The 12,842-nt window shown below is 41.4% G+C and overlaps 1 protein-coding gene and 1 pseudogene across 2 annotated transcripts in view; one reads left to right on the forward strand and one right to left on the reverse strand.

Annotated features, from left to right (window-relative positions):
- Positions 1-9,153: 9,153 nt before the first annotated feature.
- Positions 9,154-10,001, reverse strand: LOC101428498 (OTU domain-containing protein 3 pseudogene; annotated as a pseudogene).
- Positions 10,002-11,337: 1,336 nt separating this feature from the next.
- Positions 11,338-12,842, forward strand: part of LOC101428052 (zinc finger protein 596-like) — a 32,721-nt gene continuing 31,216 nt past the window's right edge. The window contains exon 1 of one of the 2 annotated variants that reach the window (XM_058296724.2): positions 11,338-11,480. The gene's annotated coding sequence lies outside the window, so the exon portion shown is untranslated. The remainder of the gene's footprint in view (positions 11,481-12,842) is intronic. The other variant, XM_058296725.2, reaches the window with a different exon arrangement.

Consider the following 12,842-nt stretch of genomic DNA (forward strand, 5'->3'; position numbering starts at 1 on the left):
GCAGAACTAAATGAAATAGAAATTAAGAAAGCACTAGAAAAAATAAAACAAAAGCTGGCTCTTTGAGAAGATAAAAAAAATTAAGAAAACCTTAGCTAGACTAACAAAGGAAAAAAGAAGATGCACATACACAAAATAAGGAATGAGAAAGACAATATCACCACTGACCCCATAGACATAAAGACTGTCTTAAGAGGATACTTTGGAAAAGTCTATGCCAACAAGAAGGACAATCTAGAGGAAATGGACAAATTCCTAGAAACACATAAGCAGCCTACATTGATGAAAGAAGAAATTGATGATCTCAACAAACCAACCACAATTAAAGATATAGAATCATTGATTAAAATCCTCCCAACTAAGCAGAGCCCTGGACCAGATGTCTTCACAGGTGAATTCTACCAAACATTCCAGAAAGAACACCTATCTTGCTTAAACTCTTCCAAAATATTGAAATAGAAGGATCATTACCTACCTCATTCTATGATGCCAACATTACCCTAATATGAAAGCCAAACAAAGACACCAAAAGAAATTTACAGACCAATCTCTCTAATGAACCTACCTGCTAAAATCCTCAACAAAATACTTGCTGATCATGTTCAAGAACACTTCAAATGAATAATGCACCATGAGCAAGTGAGTTTCATCCCTGATATGCAAGGATTGCTCAACATAAGAAAATCAATCAATGTAATACACCACACAAACAGATAGAAGGGGAAAAAATCACACAATTATATCTATAGATGCAGAAAACAACATTTGACAAAATACAGCATCCTTTCCTCATAAAAACACTGCAAAACACAGGAATGGAAGGATACTCTCCGAACACGATAAAGGTATATATGAAAAACCACAGCTAACATCATTTACAATTGTGAAATCCTAAAATCTTTCCCTCTAAGATCAGGAACAAGACAAGGATGCTCACTATCACCCCTCCTATTTAGCATTGTGTTAGAAGTACGTGCTCAAGCACTGAGGTAAGAGCCAGATATAAAAGGCATCCAAACTGGAAAGGAAGAAGTCAAAATTTCACTATTTGCAGATGACATGATCCTATACATAGAAAGCCCAGAGAAATCAACAACAAATGTTCTAGAACTTATAAATGAGTTCAGTAAAGTCATAGGTTATAAGATTACTGTGTAAAAATCAGTAGCATTTCTGCATACTAGTATTGAGCAATCTGAGGAGGAAATCAAGAAAAAAACCTTTAAAATAGTAAATTTTAAAAAATGAAATACCTCGGAATAAATTGAATTAAAGACATAAAAGACTTATACTCAGAAAACTACACAACACAGTTAAAGGAAATCAAAGAAGTCTTAAATGAATGGAAGATTATTCCCTGTTCATGAATAGGAAGATTAAATATATCAAGATGTTTATCCTACAAACTGATCTACAGATTTAATGCAACCCCAATAAAAATCAACACAGCATTTTTTAATGAACTGGCAAAACTCACTATGAAATTTATTTGGAAGAGAAAGAGTCCCAAATAGCCAAAGACATATTGAAGAAGAAAAATGAAATTGGAGGAATTCCACTACCTGATTTTAAAACATACTACAAAGCTATAGTAATCAAAACATCATGGTATTGGCACAAGGATAGACATACTGACCAATGGAACTGAATTAAGAGTTCTGATATAGATCCTTGCATATACCATCATCTGATATTTGACAAGGCCACCAAGCCCACTCAAGTTGGAGAGAATGACCTATTCAACGAATGGTGTTTGGAAAACTGAATATTTATATGCAAAAGATTGAGAGAGCATTACTATCTTACACCTACAAAAATAAACTCAAGGTGGATCAAAGATCTAAATATAAGAGCCAAGACTATAAAGTCCTTGGAAGACAATGTAAGGAAGCATCTACAGGACCTTGTAATAGGAAATGTCTTCATGAACTTCACACCCAAAGCATGAGAAGTGAAAGAAAAAATAGGTAAATGAGATCTCTTCAAAGTTAAAGCCTTTTGCATTTCAAAGAGGTTTATTAAGAAAGTGAAAAGACTGCCTACCCAATGGGAGAAAATTTTTGGTCACTATATATCTGATAGGAGCCTAATATCCAGCAAATACAAAGAAATCCTATATCTTGAAAAGAAAAAGAAAACAACCCATTTAAAAATGGGCAAGAGATTTGAACAGATGCTTCTTAAAGAAGAAATACAAATGGCTAAAAGGCACATGAAAAGATGTTCAACATCACTAATTATTAGGGAAATGCAAATAAAAACCACAATGAGGTACCATCTTATACCAATTCGACTGGCAGCTATAAAAAAAATAAGACTACAAGTGTTGGAGATAATGTGGAGGAAGCGGAACCATCATCCACTGTTGGTGGGAAGGTAGATGGATCCAGCCATTGTGGAAGACAGGTTGGTGGTTTCTCAAAATCTAGCTCTAGATTTCCCACATGACACAGCAAATCAACTGCTGGGTATATACCCAGAAAAACTGAAAACAAAGACATGAATAGATATATGCACACCAATGTTCATAGTGGCATTATTCACTATTGCCAAAAGTTGGAATCAACCCAAATGCCTATCAAGAGATGAATGGATAAACAAAATGTGGTATATACATAAAATGGAATACTACTCAGCTGTAAGAAGGAATACAGTACTAACACATGGGATAACAGAGATGAATCTTGAGGACCTTATGTTAATTGAAGCAAACTAGGCATTGAAGGACAAATACTACATGAGCTCTCTGATATGAATTAAGCAAAATCAAGCTGTCTCAGAGAGCTAAAGATGGGAAGATAGGCTTACAGGAATTGGGGTGGGGGTGGGGAGGAAAGTTGTGAGCCAATGCCCACACATGGGAAACCTGTGAAAAGTGGAGGTAAGTAGTTGTGCAGTGAAGGGATAAGATGGGGGCATGAGGATATTATTTGGTTTGGCTTTGCAAGCTTGAGGGGGTCCTGCATTGGGAGGATAGATTAGATGGTCCAAGGAATTGGAGGGAGCGTTGGGGCGAGCAAGTGAATATGGGAGATTGTCGGGTATGTGGTTGAAACTGTAATGCTGAGAAAACTCTTTAGAAAATATAATAAGGAAGGATTACTAGTTTAGGGTGTTTGACGGGGGCCATCTGGCACAGGGTACCCCTGGGGCAGGTTTCTAGGGAGTGTGTGAGTATTCATCATGTCATAGTATGTTATGTCAGTGTGGAGACCTACACAATGAGCAGGAATTTGTTATGCCCCCATCCTGGGGAGGCCTGAAATTCTCAGAGTAGAGGTACCTCTTGAGAGCATGGGTGTCTCCCAATGTGGAAAGCCAAACTACTGTGTCAAGCCCTCAGCATTGTTGTATTTATGAATCTTATCCTTCAAGCAGTGAAGCTTGGTTGTCAATGTGTGCCCTGAGGGGAAGGGGAAAGAGGAATAGAATAGTTGGAAGAGGGGGTAACTGGGGGACAATGGAAGTGTTTTGTATGATCCTGCAATGATGGATACAGGCCATGTGAAATTTCACTAAAAATTTATAAAGGTGTATAGTCTTAAATGTAAACCATAATGTAAATCATAATGGAACCATGGTTGGTAGCTAGGTTTCAATATTTGTACATCAGTTGCAGCAAATGTAACATCCACATGTAAAAAGATCATTGCTGGGGAAGGGGGAAAAGTGTTTGATGTTGGGTATATGGGAGTTCCCTGTATTCTATATGTCACTTTACTGACCTAAAACTTCTTTGAAGACATAATGTTTTTAAAAAAGGATACAGACACTGAGGAAGAAATGGAAGAGTTTGCCTTACTACTGTACACACAGGGCAACACTTATTACAGTGATGAAAAGCAAAATGTCAAAAAATCATATTTTTCATTTTTTAATTTGCAATTAATTTTTTACTTTATTTTAGTTTATCTAAGTTATTATATATTCTTTTTTCTAATCTTTAAACCTATCATTACTATTTCATTTTCCTATTAATTGAATTTGGAAATATATTAGACTTTATTTTTGAAGAAGTTTTGGATCAGAAAGGGTTTCAATTATGGCAGTGGAGGAGGACTGATGTGGGCTGTCATTGATGGAGAATTTGTGGATGGGAGGGAGTTCACCAGGGCATGCGTATAGGGTATATAGATATGTTTGGTTGTTCATTGAATATTGTCATAGTAAGCAGACTTTCACACAACTGAGTGAGTGCTAAGTTCCCATTCTGGGAAATTCTGTCACACTCCCTAATGGAGTAGGAACAATCCCTCAAGTAAAAGGGCAAATACCAATGAAGAAGGATGGTCCAATAATGGGCCCTTGATACTGATGACTATGCTTATGAGCCTATGTGCCTGAAATTTCAACTAGGCCTAGAATTGCAGGATGCCTAAGAGCTACCCCCTGAGAACCTCCTTTTTGCTCAAATGTGTTCACATTCTAAGCCAAATTCAGCATTTAAATGCATTACCTTCCCCCCAGCATGGGACATGACTCCTGGGGATGAGCCACCCTGGCACCAAGGGATTACTACCAAGCACCAGCTGGTGATGCCACTTGAAAAAGACTTTGAATAAAAGGGGGAAATGGCAAAGACAAATGAGTTTATATGGTTAAGAGACTAAAATAAGTCAGGAGTTCACCAGAGTGGTTACACTTATGCACATCTCAGCTGGATCTCAGTTACAACCAAGGTAGACACAACCCCAAGTATGGGTGCTTCCAAGGGCTACAGAGACACCCAGGTCCTATGTCATGATAGATGGCTCTGGAGTTCATTGCCTTGCCAGTGGGCCCTACTTTGGGGAATTTATACTCCTGAGTATGATGACATTGACCTCAGATGTGATATCTCTATGCGTGCCTCTTCTGTCACTTTTAATGAACCTATGGTTGGGGCTGGGGTTGTTGTATGCTCAAAAGACTTGAATCTCTGGACTGTCTATGTGCCAGATGGGCCCTGAGATTCCACAGAGTTGCAACACATACTCTCCAATTCATTGGACTTACCCAGATCGGCTAACAGGGAGGTGAGGATGGTCAGCCACCACAACAGGGAACTGAGAGTGTCTACAGCAGCATGCAGGAGAATTCCATCCATCAGCCATATGGGATCTAAGCCCCTTCTCAATTTAGAGGTGGAGTGGACATTGCTGTCCCAGGGTCCTCAAGATGGATGAATAATATATGGATTAGAGTGGACTTACTGGTATTCTACTATAGAATTATTGTGACTCTCGCAATGGAAGAAATTATATCATTTATGTGGAGGACAGTGGCCACAGGACTTGCTGAAGGTAGGGAGAGTGAAAAAGAAGTGTGATATTGGGATATATTTGGGACTTGGAGTTCTCATGAATGATATTGCAGGGACAGATGCAGGACATTATATATCCTCCCATAATCCACTGAATGGATTGAGGGAGAGCGCATCTTCATCTTGCCTCTGCTCTTAGAGGGAAAGCTTTCAGTCTTTCACAATTGAGTATCATGTTGAGGAAGTTTCTTTCTATTCCTATCTTTCAGAGTGTCCTTTATCAAAAAAGGATGTGATTTTCTTCTCAAATGCCAGTGGTAATAGTCCCCCTCACATTTTAAATTTTATTTATTTTATCTTCTCTCTTTTTTCTTTGTCACTCTAAGTTAGGATTAGTCACCTTTGTTGATCTTCTCAAAGAACCACCTTTTGGTTTTGCTCATTGTATCTTTTGTGCTTTTTTCTCAATTTCATATATCTCTTCTCTAATCTTTGTTATTTCTTTCCTTCTTCTTGGTTTGGGATTAGTTTGGTGTTATTTTTCCACTGTTATTTACAATATACTGGAAGTTCTGGCCACTCCACTTAGGCAAGAAATATAAATAAAATCAGGCAAATTAGAAAGGAAGAGGTAAACCTTCACAATTTCCAAATGACCTGATCTCATTTACAGAAATTCCCAAAAAGTCTACAACAAAGCTTCTAGAACTAATGAATTCAGCAAAAAGTCAGGGTGCAAGATCAACATGCAAAAATCAGTAAGTTTCTATGCTCTTGAAAAGAGCAATCTGAGGGGGAAATCTAGGGAAAAAATTTAATTGACAATAGCAACTAAAAGAATGAAATACCTAGAAGTAATTTTAACTAAAGATATAAAGAACCTGTGCTATCATAAACATAGTTATTAATATTTCCAATAGAAAGGCCCACCAGATGCAGTGCCAGAAAGACACAGTGTGAAGGTGATTTATTGGACTGCACAAGCAGAGAACTGGGAGAATCTTCCCCAACGAAGTTCAAACTGAGAATGGGAGCTAGGGTTTTTATAAGCAAGGAAGAGTGTATTAGTCAGCCAAAGGTATGCTGATGCAAAGTACAGAAATCTGTTGGCTTTTATAAAGGGTATTTATTTGGGGTAAAAGCTTACAGCTACAAGGCCCTAAAAAGTTCAGCCCAAGGTACCATAAGAGGTACTTCCTCACTAAATATCTGTTGCCATTTGTTGAAGCAAGGTGGTGGGTGATGTCTGTGAATTTCAGCCTTCCTCTTCCTCATAAGTCTCCATGGACCTGACTTCTTTTGATTTGAGCTAGAGTTCGATAGATAAATGGCCAAAGCATCCTGGATACCTCTTGGCCATATCTGGGAAACAATGATACAGTATAACTGTACTCAGCTTCTGGGGGATGGACTTGGTCCCAACCAGCACACACGCCAGCCAATCGGTGTATGTAACATGATAGGTATGTCACTGTAAGAGCCAATCATATATTCTGATAGAGTGAAATAAAAGCAGCTCCCATGTAAACAGAGGAGTGAAGAGAACAAAGGAAGGGTAAAAAGAGCAGGGAATAAACTCAGCATGCATAAACTCCCCACAGCTACACATGTCTTTCTCTTTGCCAATGGCCCTGACTCTCCCACTGTGACTGAGGAGCTTGAACCTGACATTGGGCATAGTTGGCAGAATCCTCCAAGCTTGATGAGTGGATCTCCAACCCTGATTGTCCAACAGTGCATGATGGGGGTGCAATGTGGCCCTCTTCTGGTCTTTGGTATCTGGTGGCAGTGATTCTCCTGTAATGCACACCCCTCCCCCCCCACCAGGGGAGCTGGGATACAGTTCATCATACTCCAGAGTTCATTGCAAAGGCACTGGAATCCTTGGGAGCCATGTTAACTCTTTCTCAGAAGGAATGGGCTGTGGGAAAAGCACAAGGAAATTTTAGCTGCACAAGCCCTCATTCAGAGACTTACAGGGTGGCAGGAGGGACTGAGGCCCACCTTAGAGGTGGCTCTCAGAGAGGCTGGTGGTGCTGTGATCTCAGGCAGGATCTCCACACCACCCCCAGGCTCGGTTTATTGTGAAATGGTAGGTAGAGCATAATCAACCACTAGCACCAGGCAGAGAAGAGGCAGGGGTCCATCAACAAACTATATATATGTGATATACACCTGAAGGTCTGAGGAATCTGGCTAAGGAGGTTCACCAGTGGCATTCTGAGACTGTACCCACTTGGTTGCTGTGCCTTTGGGATGTTGACACTGATAGCATCTCCCTGCAAGATGCAGCAGTTGAGCTCTATCACCTCCCACCCTTTGTTGCAGCAGTGTATTCATTTGTGCCAACAGCTTAACATATAGGGTGAATACCCCCTTATAAATTGGGTGATGACTCTGTCAAATGATCTGGCACAATGTTGAGGAGCTCCCTGAGACTGTTAGTAAACGGGCTGCTTATATGGACCTGGTTCAGATTGTTCATAAGATGGGAATGCATTGAATGATGTTCCAGGCAAATTACATGGGCCCAGACAGTGAGCCCTTTTCCATCAGTATGAAGGACATAATTCTGACTACAGCTTCTCCAGGTACTTTTGGCTCCTCAGCAGCATTCTTTGCCTCATACATGGATCATAATATCTACGAAGTAACCATGGCCCAAGCTCAATTAGGGGATATGGAGTTCAGAAAGCAGGACGATGGAGTAAGGCCAATATGCCAAAAGATCATTACCCCTCCCAGAGCGGCATGAGGGAGGGCTGTAAGGGGGGGTAAGGGACTGGCTCAACTCAGGCCCAGGGAGCAAGACCTTGGGGCCACTGAGAGTGTCTCAACTGCAAATGTGGGCTGGTGCAGGTCCAGATAAGAAAGATCAGCAGCAAAATAAGGTGCTATTAGCCTTTGGAAGGAGTGGACACTGGAACATCAGTACACAAAATTTTGGGGGGAAATGCCCCCACTAAGGGGATGTCTGCTCCGTTTACAAGATGTTTTATGAGCAGAACCAGAGGACAATGTTTATGATGATTGACAAGTGGGCTGAGGAACCCAATTAGGGGGTCAGAGGACCATAGACTTCACATAAAGTTAGCAATTTATTGGTCCGCCCATAATGTGCAATGAGTTTTGGCCCTAGTGGATACAGGGGCCAATTGCGCTTTGATTCACTGCCATCTCCTTCAAATTCCTGATGGGTAACAATCAACAATCACACTACTAGTGGCCACAATGGAAGAGTTCCTGCTGAACAGTTTGACTTCTTAAGATGTTCCTTTTTGTTTTGTGTGTTTTTTTTTTTTTGAGGAGAAATGTAACAGTTTAATTTCCACCCTGACTATAGGTCACAGCCCTGAATTATTTCCTGAATAATATGGATTACAAAAAAATTATATCTAAAAGTGTTCCTGAATTGGAGATAATTTACAAACTACCCTGTATGTTAATATCTGTTTGAAAATTAAAGGGAAAGAGAGAAAACTTGTCATTCTAAATTTCTAACAATTAATCTAAACCACTTCATGAACAATTACAGCAAAACTCACCCAACTATTAAGGAATGATCTCAGAGACACTGAAAGCTGACTTTCAGGGTAAGTAAAGCCACACTTAAAAAGTTTTTTCCTAGCCTAATTATCCATATCTAAAACTCTAATTTTTAAGTTTGTATTACAGAAAATGGCTTTACTGCATCTTCATAAAACAAAACACATCACTAATGTAATTAAAAAAAAAAAAAAAGAGAGAGAGAGGCACCTTGGAGGGAACTAATTGTATAAGCTTGTTTGGATTTTCTTGGTTCAGTTTTCAAAAGGATGACCTCACTGGAAAGCATGATGTACAGCATTCCATTTCCCATCAGCTTGACAGAACTCCCAGGAAGCAGTCAGATACTGTGAGAACATAGCTGCTCACCAAGGGGACCTGTGACCTAGCACCTGATTTGCATCTTTGTCCCCATGACCACTACTGCTCTCTAGGCATTTCTGATTGTGCCTCTCCTCCTGCAGTTTCTTCTTCTCCAGTCGCTGCTGCTTGTTTGTGGCTTTCAGAAGTTGGGTTTTAGTTGCTTTGCTTTCTTCAACAGGGTTGTTTTCAGTCCTGCTTTCATTTAAGCCTCAATTTCCAAAGATTCTGGCACCACTGCCACCCTCTTCCCCTAAAGGGCCACACTGCTTCAGCACTCGGCCACTGGACTTGAGGCTTTCCTCCACATTATTCCTTTTCCCCTAGTTCATATGAAGCATGGCAATTATTCCAGGTTCAATATTGTAATTTTTGGCTTTCAGATTCTGGACTATTAAATTAAAATTGGATCATGAAGTTGCATTACAAGCTTTCTGGACAGCCTCTTCTGCTTCATCTCAGGTCATCTTCAAAGTCCACTCCCTTTGTCTTGATCTCTTTTACTGATTCCTCTTGATGAAGCATCTGAAAACCAGTCTGGTGATGTGCAGGTGCTTCCAAATTGTAATTGACCCTCAGAACACTGACATAATGTTCTCCACACCCACAGGCGATGTGTAACTCCCTCACATTGCTTTTATCTGTACCATGAAACTGCCACAAAGGGGCATTGAGTAATCAGCACCTTCCACTGATGATTTCTCACAAGGTTGCAATTGCATCATTGCCTGCCAAAGTACCAGGCTTTGCTAAACTGGCCACGTTTTCTCAAAATGTCATCTTATATATAGGGTTCAAAATCTTCCCTGTGCTTTAACATATAATCCACTGTCTCTTTTTGTTGCTTGGGATGATTTAATCAAAGGCCAATCTAATGTCAGAAGTCATTGTTTGCAAGTGTTACCTGACCTTGATTAAGCAGGTCTAATAGTTGTTATTGAATAGTAATGTAAAATATTGAATTGTAGAAATTTGTAATTAGGTGTCGATGATATTTTTTAAAGATTTATTCCCCCTCTCCCGTCCTGCTGTTTTTGTTCTCTGTGTTCATTTGCCATGTGATCTTCTGTATCTATTTCTCTTTTTTGGTCTTCTCATCTTTCCCCTCTAGAATTGATAGAGATATGATCCTTGGGACCAATGATGTGGTGAGAGGTTCCCTGTCGATTGCATCACCTCGGTTCCTGGTCTCTGCTGCACTTCATTTTGACTCTTCTCTTCTCTCTGTTTTGTTGAGTCATCTTGTTGTGGGCCTCACTTGCATAGGCCCCGGCTCACTGTATAGGCACTAGGCTCACCACACCGGCACTCACCTAGGCATTTGACTCACCACACAGGCACTCATGCAGGCATTCAGTTCACTTTATGGGCACTGGCTCTTCTTCATCTCTTTTTCTTTTTCACCAGGAGGTCCAGGGATTGAACCTTAGTCCTCCCATATGGTAGGCAGAAGCCTTATCATTTGCATCGCATCCACTTTCCACGTCAATAATTTTTAATAGTTGGATTACAGCAATGGTCTCTGCAGCCATTCAAGGAAGTCTCAAAAGGGTAGCAAATACAAATATTATAGGTACGCCTGTGGCATGTCATAAATGCTTGGCTTGGGTGAGGGAAGAATGATTAACATTTACATAACTGAGAAGGCCTAGGGGCCCAGTATACGTTTGTGACTTGGTAGTGGAAGAGCAAAGTAGTAGGAATTAGCACGCTTGTTTGTTGGACAGGAGACAGGTTGTCTCATATCTGCCTTCCCCGATTTTCAGGAGTTGAGGGTTTTTATGGATTCAAACAGGGAAAGCTGAGAGGTTACCATCACAACAGTAAGTATACTCAAGTGCGAGCCTAGGTTTAAAATAGCCATAAACTAATGTGAGCCAGGTGTAGCCAGTCTCCTTAACTTCAGGTTTTAACTTTTGGCTATTCTAGAATATAACGGAAAATAAGAAGAAAGAAGCACCTATATAACGATTCAGTAATCATAACCACTTCTTACTTCTTAAGCCTCCATGACAGATAGAAAATCCATATTCATGAGCAGAATCCTAGTAAACAGGAAGACGAGACAGGCCGCCTTGAAACAATACAATTTCGTTTGTGTTGTAGCCATCCCAAAGGGCTGGGATTTAGTGGAACGGAGGTTGGGCAACAGCGGAACGAGCAAGCGACTAAAGGCCTCGGAAGGCTGTGACGTCATCAGCACGGCGCCGGAAGACGGCCGCTGAGAAAACCTGGAGATGAGCGAATAAAGGACGACGTCGCTTGCTGAGAATGCTGGAGTAGTCCAGCCTGGAGGAGGATTCCAAAGCAGAACTGGGGAGAGAAAGGTCAGGTAGGAAGCTCCGGTAGGGAGCGGCCGCCCTCCCCCTCCCCGGGGTCCGAGGCCGCGCAGCCCGGGGCCCTCGCAGCGCAGACTTCAGGGGAACCACCAAGTGAGCTCGATCCCGCTCGTACAGGCCAGGACCCGAGTCCGCGGGTTCCACGGCGGAACAAGCCACGGAGGAGCGCCGGGAACCAGGCTGGGGTGGGGCGGGAGAGACCGCGCAGGAAGGCTGCGGCCGAGCGGCGCCTTCCCTCGGTGCAGTTACTGTCGTGGCGGCTTTCTGAGCGCGGAGTGGGCTTTCCCGGAGGGACCCAGCTTCCTGGATCGGTCCCGCCTGGCCTCCTGGGCAGGATAACCTAGCAGGGAAGAAACCTGAGGCAGACAGCCTCCCGGAGAAAAGAGCAGGGAGGGGAGTTAAACCAATCCAGTTGTAAGCCTGGAGCATCCTAGAAGTGAAAAGTGGAAGGAAAATGGGGCACTGGTGAGGGAGAGAATTTAAAAGAATCGGAGCTGCTGGGAGAAAATTCTGCACATCAACAGACAACACATCAAGATGCCCAGAGAGGGAAGAGAGGAAAGGAAGCTGGCAGTTATGACAGGTTGTTTTAGGTTTCAGGTTCTGGGTGATGAGCACTTACAAGGGGCAGGAACTTAGGTAAGCGTCAGTTTGCTGATGCAGGGTTTAATATGAGGGACTCCCCTGGCCTACTTAATTTATTTAACAGATTCCCTCAGTGATCTGGCTCTCAGCCATTGAGAATTGTGATCAAGTTTAAGGTGTTGGACGCTCTTTTCAGTTATTGCCTATGGTCTTGGGTTAATACTTGCATGTTGTTTTCCTATTGGGTCATGAGTGGTCATGATGGTCTCAATTTTTCCTTGATCATCATTTGTACATTATTCTAGAGATAAAATTTTTTTTTACTGGTTCATAAGGGGCTGGGGACACACTTGCAAATATCTTGAAAGGAAACAGTGCACCAGGGAGTCTGTAATGCGTGCTGTGAGTGATAACATGCCGAAATGCCCATGTCTTAGTATGCTCCCAAGCCCTGGCTCCCCTGATTTAAACCACCTGAAATCAAAGTGATCAAATCAGGGCCCTGAGGAAGGCCTTAGCTGCTGAAGTCATGTGGCTCGTTTAATTATTTCATGCAATTGTGTCTCAACTTCCTTAGTAATGTTCACCAGAGTATAATAGATGGTGTTGGCAATGTTTCAAATGCCCCCTTGTTCAACTAATGAGCAATCAATTTCAGCAATACAAAACAATTTTGGCTAATGAATCTAATAATTGTTATTGTGCAGCTATAGCTTTAGCAGGATATTCAGTAATTTCCCTTATTGTGATTGATAGATTTCTAGTCATGT

The sequence above is a fragment of the Dasypus novemcinctus genome, chromosome 5 (assembly GCF_030445035.2).
Source record: "Dasypus novemcinctus isolate mDasNov1 chromosome 5, mDasNov1.1.hap2, whole genome shotgun sequence".
NCBI lineage: Eukaryota > Metazoa > Chordata > Mammalia > Cingulata > Dasypodidae > Dasypus > Dasypus novemcinctus.